General features: G+C 43.5%; 1 protein-coding gene across 4 annotated transcripts in view; it reads right to left on the bottom strand.

Annotated features, from left to right (window-relative positions):
• The window catches only part of LOC144730355 (phosphoinositide 3-kinase regulatory subunit 5-like), an 82,702-nt gene extending 74,105 nt beyond the window's left edge, over window positions 1-8,597 (bottom strand). For 2 of the 4 annotated variants that reach the window (XM_078611114.1, XM_078611116.1), the window contains exon 1: window positions 7,650-8,594. The gene's annotated coding sequence lies outside the window, so the exon portion shown is untranslated. Of the gene's footprint in view, window positions 1-7,628 lie in introns of all 4 variants that reach the window. The other 2 variants (XM_078611117.1, XM_078611115.1) reach the window with 2 other exon arrangements.
• Between the last annotated feature and the right edge of the window lie 3,729 nt (window positions 8,598-12,326).

The raw sequence follows: 12,326 nt of genomic DNA, 5'->3' as shown, positions 1-12,326 counted from the left end.
TGTTTTTTTTTCTTCCTCCAAAAGTATTTTACTAACAAAACGATATCAGGTACAAACACAGAGGATATAAAAGGGGGTTGACACCAGCACAACCACACATTACGGATTACAGTACAATGGATACATTCCACAACCCCATGATAAATAAAAGGGAGAGGGGGGACGAAGTTGGGGGGGGGGTGCCTCAATGCCCTCACGAATGCTCTAAAGAATCAATGTCCACTGGAGAAGAGATCGTGAAGGGGCTCCATTTTTGGTGGTAAGCTTCATCCTTGCCTCTTAGTTTTGCACTCAGAGGAGATATTTATTTGAGCAGGAATTGAAATCACTTCGACTTTTGTTATCGGGCCAAATGAATCAGCTTCCTGTCACGTTACTCAAAAACACACCATTTGTTTATATATTTATTCGTATTATAGACTGACTTATCTTGTTCGCCCAGCAAAGCTTAATTGAACCTCGTGACTTTTTTTCAGGAGGGCCCTGTGAACTCTTCGCTGTCGGCGGACGATGCTTGCTCTATATATTCCCACTCGAGTAATCGCCGGTCAATTTTTTTTATTCTTCAAATTTAGAACCTTCACGCCAGCACTCGATGGGACCGTTGTGTGGATTTGGGGGGGTGCTGCCACGAATTCCTCGAGGTAAACCCGAGTGACGCGTTGGAACCGGTCCCGGGTACAATTACTCAGCACGAATAGATAACGTGCAACTGATAACTTGGTGGAGGCCTTCGCCCAGCAGTGGAGTGATCATGGCTGCTGCTGCTGATGATAATGGTGATAGTCACAACACCATGGCAATTGTAGGACACAGATTAACTTTTAGCGCATTGGGATCTGCGGATGAAATGCGCCTTACAAATGTAAATCGTCAAAATTATCTTAGGGGGCCACCAGCAGATGCAATAGATACGACGGTAGGGGGGAAAGTGTCATATTCACACCCGAAATGTTACTCGATGAGGCCAACACTCCTGTTGGGGCAGTAATAAACACAAGGTCAGCGTTAGTGATAAAGTAACTAGGACAATAATATTCAGGCCTTACGTAAAGTGAGGTGCAAGGACAGGATGCAATGCATTTCGATAGGGAAAGCGACATTATTGCAGATGTGATGCGGAAAGAGGAAATTGTACAGTACAAAAAAAACTATTTAATTCATTTTACCAGCTAATGCCCACTGCGCTATATAGCTCTTTTTCCAGAAGCGACCTGGCCGCAAATGATATCTCAACGAAGTGGCTTTTCACGTCGAAATTTGCATCAGTCAAATACTCTAAACGCATGCTTATTTTAAATGTAGAGGGGGACACCCGGAGGACGCGGAGAAAATCCACGCAACCAAGGGGAGAGAGGGAGAGATAGAAATTCAAACTCCAAACATACAGCAGACTTCAGGGTCGGGAAGGAACCCACGACCTCGTGCATACCAGGCGAGGTAGTTAACATCTCGCCACCGTGGTGGGTGCCGAGACGTGCGTGCAAGAACGCAGAAGGACGGAGGAGGGCAGTTAACCGAGACGGGCGTTTGGGTGTCAGCCAGAGTTTGGCGACCAAGGGCAAGAGGCCCGAAGCCAGATTGTGACAATCTGCACCGCGTTGTGTAGGAGCAGATCCTAGAGTTCGGCTGTCAACTTTAAACAGCTGAGGAGGAATCGTCAAGCAGAAGAAAGTGACGGTGAGGCGCTGCAACAACGCCTAGAACTTGAACGAGAGTCGCTCCCCAAACTCACTGGGGATACGCGTTGTCTCTTAAAAAGGGGGGGGGGCATGGACCGCCAGCATTGACACACCGTACATTATTCGCCCCTGTGGGAACACAGAAGTGGGAGGGGGGGGGATAGGCCTCGTGCTGCCAACGCAATGAGGCGCGCCCTTCGCCGTACGGGAAACTCGTAGGCAGAAATAAACGCACGATCTAGGCGATAGCTCAAGCTGACTCACCGCGTTAGGCTGCTGCTGTACTCGACAGCAGTGCGGCTACCGTGTCGTGTCCTCGTTTTAATAATGATACATTTTAGCCAGAGTCGACCAGAAGGCCCAGTGGCGGATTATCGTAGGAGCAAAAGTATCTACATATGCTGCGGGCCCCGCACTTTCAAGTGCCCCGCGCTAAATGCGTTCAAGCTATTAATTCCGTTTCAGTGATTATGCACTTGCTCGATTACTATAGCACGATACCGCCTTCAACTTTTATGAGCGACTGGGTGTTTAAGGTTAGCGATTTGTCATATTATCTGGCTGTATAGCAAATGAAAAAATACAATTACTGTACTTGTCTATGCAAGTCAAAAATGTGTGTTTTAATATTTGTGATTTTTTTAGGGCCCCTTTATAACAATGCTACAGGCCCCGCACTAGCTTAATCCGGCCCTGGCAGGGCCGAGCTCCATTCCAGAGGGTTTGGTGGAGCTCTAGAAAATGTTCCACGAGAAATGAAGTCTTCGTCATGCCCATTAGCTCTCGTCTCTTTTGATGGGACGGCGGCGAGGGGAGCAGTACAAGTTCAAATATCACTTCACCGCTGATGTTGACCGTGACCGGCATTGGAACCAAGGTCACCACCGTGTTCGTAGCGCGAATCGTTCTGCTATCGCTCCACGATTGCATTTACGCTCACGATACCCACGCATCTATTTTGACGTGCAATGTTTGGATCATCATCCATCATCCATGACAATCAGCAACCCATGGTTTATCCACTGCTGCATGAAGGCCTCTGTATGCTGTCACCACACCTCACGATCCTTGTCTTAGAGTTGCATGCGTTTATAAAAAAAAAAAAGAGTATGGTTCCTGCAGTCACGAAAGCTTCAAATCAAGATTGTGTGGAATGTCTACGCATTGGTTATACACTTTGCTGCATTGAGGCGCTTCTTAGGTAAATTGCATCACAATATATTAAAGTGTTGTCCTATTGATTGTCAATACCGATCCAGCTTTTGCGCTTACTCTTTTTCAATTAGACCTACGTCTCTGCTCCACGTGCCTTTTGTCAAGGTCTACAATTCCTATTGGGAGGTCATAGCTCTCGGATTGTTATTTGTGCATTCAGAGTCCCTGACTCTCTCTGCTCGCGATCAAGGACCGTCACAAGTGACGGCAGGCCCCAGGTAAATCGGCAAGGACAGGATTAAGATGCATGCCCTGTTCACCTTGGGGTCTGACACAAATATCCTCTGGCTCCTAGGCTATTTAATAGGGATGTGCGGTTCAGGGTAATTTTTTGCAAATACATTGATGTCTCAGAGTACGTGGCGGGGGTTAGGTTCTGTGTACCCCCGCGTAAGCGCGATTTCGTGTAAGTTGGGGTTCGCCTGTACGAGTCTATACACTATATACACACTACTACATACGACTATCTTACTATATACTGCTATACACTACTAGATACTACTATATTACTATGCACTACTATATACTACTATACACTACACTATATAATATTATATTACTATACGAGTGTAGATATTAAATGTAAGTGTATATACAATGTATATGAATGTACATAAATGTTTAATACAGTACGGTACTGCACGGCAAATGATTCACTAATCATCAGCAGCATACAGGTCAGGTGGAACACCATTTTAATATTAACACTATATATTATTAACGCTAGATTAGAACACGATCGTTTTTTGGAATCGTTTCTTGTGTGTCAGGATGAATTGGGGTCGGTCGGTGGCGTATGAGCGGTTCAGCGTAATCTGAGCCTGCGTACCGTGCGATCACTTTGTCCGTGTCGTTTTTAAAAATCCCATTCAGAATCGGTCGAACAATTCTTGAACTAGAATCAGCTCATCAGACTTTTGGTTGTGGGAATTAAATGACAGTATTTCAGTAACTTAGCAAACTACGTGTAAATGTTACGTGATGGACAATTACAATGAGAAGCAAATTGACATAAACAAATCAGATGGCGAAAACCAAACCAAACAGAACCCAATTCCCGAGTCCAGTCACGTGATGCTGAATATATGAAAAGTCAAAATCATCGTTGAGGAAGACACAACCATTAGATGTTGCAATGACACTCAAGTATCACACAAATAATAATTTATTGATGAGAATATCCCTCGACATAATAGATTATTCATTTTGTGGACGATTACTGAGGAGACAAACATTAATCAACAAGCGTGACAACTGCTGCCCCCCCCCTCCCCAAAATACCAATTGCGTCACTGACTGTGACAAGACGATGCTATTTATAGTCTTGCGAATGATGGCAATATGTTCTGGATCTAAATGTCAATGTCGATGTCTGCTAGCCATGACGAGAGGGCTTCAGGAGAGAGTTCGTGTAGATTTGCTGTTCCTCCTCTGTTGAAGGGACGGCGGTGGTTTACTCTGTGGTCCATAGTTTGGGTTGCATGGCCGCAATCATACTGCTGTGGCTCGTCTTCAATGTATCCCTATGGGTCTCTATGGGTCTCTATGTATCCCTATGTATCTCAATGCATTTAAATGGGTCCATAGCGACAGTTGCACTTCTTTGGCTTGTGGTTTTAATTTTGCATTTATCAGAATCACAATATGTATTTATACTGGAGGAATCCGATGAGCTATAAAGCTATTTTTTCACAGATGTCCAGGAAGAGCAGGTTAGAACGTTACAACAACAAACAGTACAAAAACACGATATGAGTGCAAAGTACAATAAAGGTAAACAGATCACCCAAACACATACAAATACAGATAGTCCCCGACTTACGACGGTCCGACTTACGATATTTCGATCTTAGGATGGCGATAGCGATATGACAAAATTGTAAAATATTTAACATTTCGCGCGGCAGGCAAACGCAGCAGCGTACGAGGTAGGATACTGTACGTTGGGACGCTGCCAGGATGTACTGTACGCATATAGTTTATACAGTACGGTACTGTAAATTGCTCTGTTTTGCTAAATTATCACCATTCTTTAAGACTCCTGGGTAGGCTAGGCCATTTTCGACTTAAGATATTTTCAACTTACGATGGGGTCGTCGTAACGCATCTCCATCGTAAGTCGGGGACTACCTGTACAACACTAAACCATCCCCATCCTAACAGGCAAAGCCCACTGGGTATTAACTTATTTTCAAAAGCGAACCTGGCCACAAATGATAGCTCAACAGAGTGGCTTATCATTTGGACATTTTCTAGCAGCAAAATAATCTGAAGTTTAAATGTATGTTTCTAAATGTGGAGGGGAAACCCGTAGGACCCGGAGAAAAAATCCACACAACCACAGGGACATGCAAACCCCAAATATACAGCAGGCATCAGGGTCGGGATCGAACCCCCATCATCCCCGAAGCCCCCTGCATATCAGGTTTCGGGGAGGTAATATCCAACCAAATCTTGAAAAAGGCAGTAAAATAATATCAAAAACAGTCCCAGACCACACCAAGACAACACATAGTCCCTCAATAAAAGTTATACATTAAATCTTGACTTAAAGCTTTTGTGACTGCAGGAATTAATATTCTTTGGGTCTTTTGGTAAAGCCACGTAGATAGAAAAATAATAAAGATATACGTTTCGATCGCAACACAAGCAATCGTCATCAGGTGAAAAAAAAATAGCGGGAGAGCTACTGAGGCAGGATGTTATAAAGGTTTGAGATGGGTGTAGCCCAAGGGTCATAAGCAAAGTGGGCGGGGCTAGAGATGAAATTTGCATGTAAATGTAAGATCGAAGAGATGAGCTACCTCCACGACGACGAAGCTGTGGAGGTGGCCATTGTATTGTGAGAGATTAGCATGTCAACAATGTAAGGAAAACGAAAACCACCATCGAGGAAAACGAGCAACGGTGGCTGTGTTAGTTAGACATTTAGCCTGTTAAGGTAAGATTAGCATCTCAAACCTTTATAACATCCTGCCTCAGCAGCTCTCCCGCTATGTTTTCACCTGATGACAATTGCTTTTGTTACGATCGAAACGTCGTGATATTTTTTCTATTTTTCTATCTACGTGGCTTTACCGAACGACCCAACGAATATTATACATTAAAGTTGAACTACATTTACGAATCACATTGGCAAATGTGGCTGTATCCAACAACAAGTGTTCCGCTTGAGAATATTTTTGAAGTAAGATGTATGCTGCGAAGCGAGGAAACAAAGGCTGTTTCGTTTATGAATGAGACGTGCACATCGGGGCCTGTGGATGTTCTGATGCGGCTGATGGTTGGTGACACAGGCGGTGTCTTCGCAGCGGGAATGTGAAACGCCAGGAGGTGCAATGTTTGGGCCTCAAATGAGGTGTTCGTTCTGGACATCGAGATGAGACTCAGGAGGCTGAATGAAGACGCATGGCGAGAGTACGTCCGTGGCATTTCTAGAGACTGCGGTGCCCTGAGGAAGTCCATATAGGGTTTAATCGGCAATGCTGCATATGCAGATAAACATTTTTTACTCACCTCATCGGTGGGCCGTACCGATAATGTTAAAGGGTGGAAACATTTCGTGCAACTCATACGGGCATCTAATACTGTAGCTAAGAGCACACTACATGTGACTGATTTCCTGTACAGTGCTCGACAAAGACTAAAATAACGAGCCAAATGTCCTCGAGGATACCTCGCCAAGGACTGTGTACAGCCGAGCTTTTGAAAAAAACAATATATGCTTACATATGTAAAAAGAGCCAAAGGAAATCCACAGGTTAGGACACTTAACGGACATAGTACGGGTTGTCATCAATTAAAGCGGGGGCGGGACTCGAAATGTAATAAATCTATGAGCAAACTTGGAAAAGCAGTTGCGAGTAGCAACATCATCAATACCAGTTAACATCACACGCCTCAACAAAGGGAAGCAGTTCCAGCCATCACATTAGGGGTGAGTTAATTAAATGTTTGACCAAATATAATAACAGGCAATTTTTTTAAGTTGATAATTTGTATGGCCCGCGAATGATGTTATAAATAGCCAAATGGCCCTTGGCAGAAAAAAGGTTCCCCACCCCTGTACTACACGTACATCAGCCATACGAAGAAGATGAGTGGGCTTGCATGCATGTGTTCGTGTGCTGTTTTGTGCTTTTGTGTGTGCACTTGCCGTTATGTGTGCACTTACGTGCGGTCTTTTAAGGCTATACGAAGATATATTTTGTCTTTGTTACGCGTGCGTCTGCATTCATGCATGCGTTCATTTGTGTTTGCCTTTGTGCATATGCATTGCATATGTATGTCTGTTTTTATCAGTTTGTTTTGCTCCAGCATTAAGCAAGCAAAATATTTGCTTCCGTTGTAGCAGACAAAAATCCTGCCTCAGTGCAACAACGCTTTTATGATCAATGTTTATTGTCCTTTAAAAGGTGTTTCAAGACGTATAATAAGAATACACAATTTCTAACAACATGCTGTTATGGTATTGGAAACACGCACATAATTGCCTGGCTTGCATTAGTGCGAAAAGGTGGCAATTCGGGGGAAGTCATTAAGGTTTACAACAATATACTTTATATAGTGCTCCATGTCTTAAAACGTTATCTCAGTGCTTGAGCATGTGTGTTTTGACGTTCTTCAAATATAGATATTAAAACGCAACTTTCAATTAGCAAGCTAATTTGAACAACAATGTCGAATCAATGTCAATTTACGCAAAAAAAAATAACAACATCTCCAGCATACCTAAAAATGAAGAAAAGATACCTTGTTTTTAGTCTTCGTTCATTCAGAATAAGTTCCACGGATGTCCTCTGCTTGTCGTATATGTTGAACTTCTTTCGCACCGTATGTAGCCAACCGTGCTAATCGAAGGTGCGGGCTAAGGACAATAAACTAAACACAAAAAGCAGTTATAAAGAACTGCTGTTGTCGGTGACAATTGGCTTCTCTGTTCCTAACAGTAGCACGTTGTCTCGGAAAGTGTAGAATATATGCCAGGCGTCTGACAATTCAAAAACTAAAATGAACAAAAACTTAACGGGGGAACAATTTGAGTTTAAACCAGATCACGTTTGCCTCTGCAGCACACGTACGCAGGTCATAGCCGCTTATTCTGGACGCTGTGCAGAACACGTGTGGTGGTTGGCGGTAGTGTTGTTTTGTGAAGGCTCATGTGGCGTTTCCTCTTCAGCGCTCGCAACTATTGGCCAAACTCGAGAGCGCGTGCAACCCCAGTTTCCTCTTAGCACATCGACGTGAACGCTCGCTGCGCATACTCCATGCATGCACTGGACGAATGTTCTGTTCGAAGCGACGGCAATAATAACTGCGTCATGAAGAAGGCTGTTGTTCCCGTTGTCTTATGGGCCGGTTTCATCATCGGAATTGTCGTAAATTTCAACGCCCATTTGGTGTCAAGCCACTGCTGGAAGAATTCCCCCCTTTGTGCCATGTCAATCTTTAGGGGGTTTGGATATCTTGAACTTCACCACAGTGGCCGTTGTGTATTGGTGATTGTGTGGGGAGTAAGGACCGATTCAGATAACACTCGCCACTGATGCTAGCCGTGGATAGCAATTTAACTCGGGTATCTTGAGCGCAGAGTGCAGTGTGTGTGAATAAACGCCCCTTTCCACTTCTCCACTCCTGGCAAGGTGTTATATAACAAACACTTCTTCTCAATCCTATAGCTGACAATCTTGAAAAAATAGAAGACAATATTAAATTGTTAGCAACATGATTGGAGAAACAGATGCGTTTCACGCTCATAAGGGCCCATCAGCAAGCCACACCCCAGCTACTAATGTCAGTGCCTGGTGGCAACTTAGATGATGCGACCCCACACATAACCCGAGGATGAGTTGTGAAGCAACATTGCTTCAGCTCTTTCATCAAGGAAGCGAATCCAACCGTACATGTACAACAATAATACCATAAGTGCTGTGTGACAATTTACCTGCTGGCTAGAGAAGTTCACTGAGCTTTCAAGTTTATTTTTCAAAAGTAATTTGTAGTTTGTGAAAGTTACGTTGGGAGCAGACATCACAGTGCCCAGAGATTAAAAAAACCCTCATAACAACAGCCGGTGAGCATTCAGACGATGCAGATATAGGCCACGTGCTTAATTTATTTATTACCGTGAATAGGCGAGGCACTCGGAGCCAGAAAGAGGAGCATACGGATTGGAGAACATACCCAAGTTGGAGACGTATTGACAACTGCTTGATGATGTTGGTTGTAACAATTGTCAAACATTTCGTACCCAATTGTTAAATGTGGCTTTGGGTTGCTCTCCAACACACTGGGTGGTGCTGAAGCAGGAATAAACTGGCACATTTGTTCATCACGAGACAATGTCATTAATTGGCTGTGTTGGGTGGCGGATGGAAAACGACACACATTTTGCTTACGCGATCGCACCCACAACTCAATAATGAATCAAGACGGATTCTTTGTTTCTTGTACAATAGCCTGCAAACTTAGCAGATGATGGCCATACCCTTCCCTGCTCCCCTCTGCCGTTGGACAGAGAAACAGCAGTGCATGAGGCAGGGCCCCATTTGCATTATCATACCAACAAGCATGCAAAGGGGGAACTCATGCGATAACAAACAAGAGTTGGAAACTCCAACTTCTCTCCCATGAGCCAGAAAGACACAGTTTAGAAATCTTGCCTTGTCTTCCCTGCACGGTAACACCGCCCAATCAGATCACACCATCCAAGCATTTTTGACGGCGACAACAAAGACCAATTTTCCACAAAAGCCACCCTCTCTCTGTATTGCGCAGGGACACCACAACTGGGCACTTTAACTCGAGGAGACGCAGCTCTCGCGCCTTCGTCATAGCCGACGCACAATTCAGATAAGTTAAAATAATTCAAACCGTCCACTACAACGTCGCATGGTACACACACAATCCACGGGGAGGGTGGTGAATGCTGGAGGGTTAGTGCAGAATGACAATGGATTTCGCTGCACTGCCCTCTACTGCCCACGACACCTATTGCAACCGTCTCTTGCCACGTGGTTTGTGACCCAAACACAAGTGCTGCGCTAACCAGGCTCAAATTTTACTCAGCTTCTGAAAATCTGACGATAGAGGAGGAGCATTCCAAAGGGATCAGGGTCAGACGTCGCGGGGCTCCGGTTACAGTTGGGAGATTGGCAGATGCCACGGTGACGGATTTGTTGAACATAATAAAGCAAAATCCTATCTTGGAGACGTGTTCAAGCGAGTGGCTCGTCACCAAGCCTAACCAGTAATAGTCACGATCCAGATGATATGTGGCTATCCAGATGACACGTCAGTGTGTGTGGCGTCAATCCGGTGTCTGTCAAAAGTGAGGCTAGACGAGGATTACACATATTTCAATAATTTAAAAGCCACTAATATGCAACGAGCAACAAACCATATTTTTTGCTCTTTAATTATGTATTGTTTACTCATTAATTAGTATGAGCAAGAGTGTAAAATGGGGAACTCGTGTTGGAAATTCCACCCCTTCCCATGAGCAGGCAAAACGCAATTTACAAATCTTGCCTTGTCTTCCCTGGCACACTACCCTTGTCCAACTCTTGCCTCACCCTCCAGAGAATGACTTCATATTTACATATGTTAAATACTTGAAAATGTATATTAAACAGCATTCAACAGCTTTAAAGCTTATTAAAACTATTGAAAAACTTGAAACTATTTTTATTATTTATTTTACCAGGTAAAGCCCACTGAGCTATGTAGCTCTTTTTTTATAAGCGACCTGGCCACAAATGATAGCTCAACGAAGTCGCTTATATAGCTGACAAATACTCTAAACGTGTGTTGATTCTAAATGTGGAGGGAAAAACCGGAGGACCCGGAGCAAAATCCACGCGACCACGGGGAGAGACACAGACACTCCAAATATATAGGCATCAGGGTCGGGATCGAATCCACAACCTCTTGTATACTAGGCAAGGTAGTTAAAATCTCGCCACTGTGGCCTTAAAAGTAAAAAAAATACAAAATAAACGACGTTTTAGGCAATGGCCCTTCTTCATAGCACAAATTCTGTTTCGTTGTTGTTGCTTTCTCTTTGCTTCATTGCCTTACTGTATTTGATTCCTTTCGTCATTTTTGGTGACCCAGGTAACTCTAGAAATGAGACTATCCGCGTCTCTTGAATTCTCCCGTTTATACAAATGCAATTGAATCTTAATCGAATTGATTTTTGCATATTATGTTCTGCCCTTTTGCGTCTGTAATGCCGGAGCATATTTCACACCGGTGTTAGTGACATCCAAAAAATAGACGTGTGGTGGTGTATTTCATCAAGTGAACATCTTAAATGGCTTCTTTGCAATGGTGTTCTCAATAAATATTGAGTATAGTAACAAATAGTAACAAATACAACCTGCTCATTACTTCGTAATTCTAGCAATGGGCTGACTTGCTGGCATCACATATCAAAATTGCTTGCGAGGTCATGCCCAAGTTTCACTCGTGAGCGAATCACCAAATCCCACTTCCGATTAGAAAACTTGTGTGGGTACTCTCCATCATTGATGGAATGTGTAAATTATGCAATGATTGGGTTTCAATCGGATACAAATCACATTGCGATGAAGGATAACCTTGGTTCACATGCGCGCACACCATAGCCCCACAGACGATGCATCATGCACCTCAATGTATTTGCTCTTTGAGTCAGTGGATGGCACATTGGTGTGCAAGTAGAGGTAATAGGTGAAACTAATGTTATTTGACCGTAGATTTGCAACACAAATTACGTGTAAACTTCCACATGGAAATACCCTTTGCACATTAATTTGCCATTGATTGGGTGACATTAGACCATTGAGAAACAAAATGTTTGCAAATGCTCATAGTTAACACATCGTTCAAACAAAATCTCTTGGGCTCCTTACATTGTAATTAAAGTCGATCAGCATTCTTACATACTTTTATGGACTTTTTTTCACTATCCTGGGACAGCATCCTTACTCAATTTTGTTATGGAACATGCAAAGGAAATAGTTTATAACTAAAACTTGACTTTGCAAGTGCTCAGTTGTAGCCAGTAGTATATCAATAACAATGATACAAACAGATGACATTAATCAACATGTTCCTTTATGATTTGTTTAGTGTTTGAATGGGCACTTTAAAATATATATATAAATATATAACTGCCTCCCTTAAACCTGTTGAGGTCATTGTTTTTTTTACATCCTTCACATTGCTCAGTGCGGATTAGTGAAGGGGGTGGGGTAGAGGGGGCGCAATGTGTGTGGGGGGGGGGGTTATGACAGCACCAATTCTGCTATCACTCATCACTGATGTTAGCCCTGGCCGGAAATCAAACTTGAGTCACTGGGTTCAGAGCACAGCACGCTAACCACTGTGTCACTGTCCACTCCCCCACCCCTAAAGGGTGTCTATACTGACACTGGAATCACGGAG

Source organism: Lampetra planeri, chromosome 35 (genome assembly GCF_965212315.1).
Source record: "Lampetra planeri chromosome 35, kcLamPlan1.2.h2, whole genome shotgun sequence".
Taxonomy (NCBI): Eukaryota; Metazoa; Chordata; class Hyperoartia; order Petromyzontiformes; family Petromyzontidae; genus Lampetra; species Lampetra planeri.
Note: the sequence above shows the minus strand (reverse complement) of the source record. Positions and strands in the feature narration are given on the sequence as shown.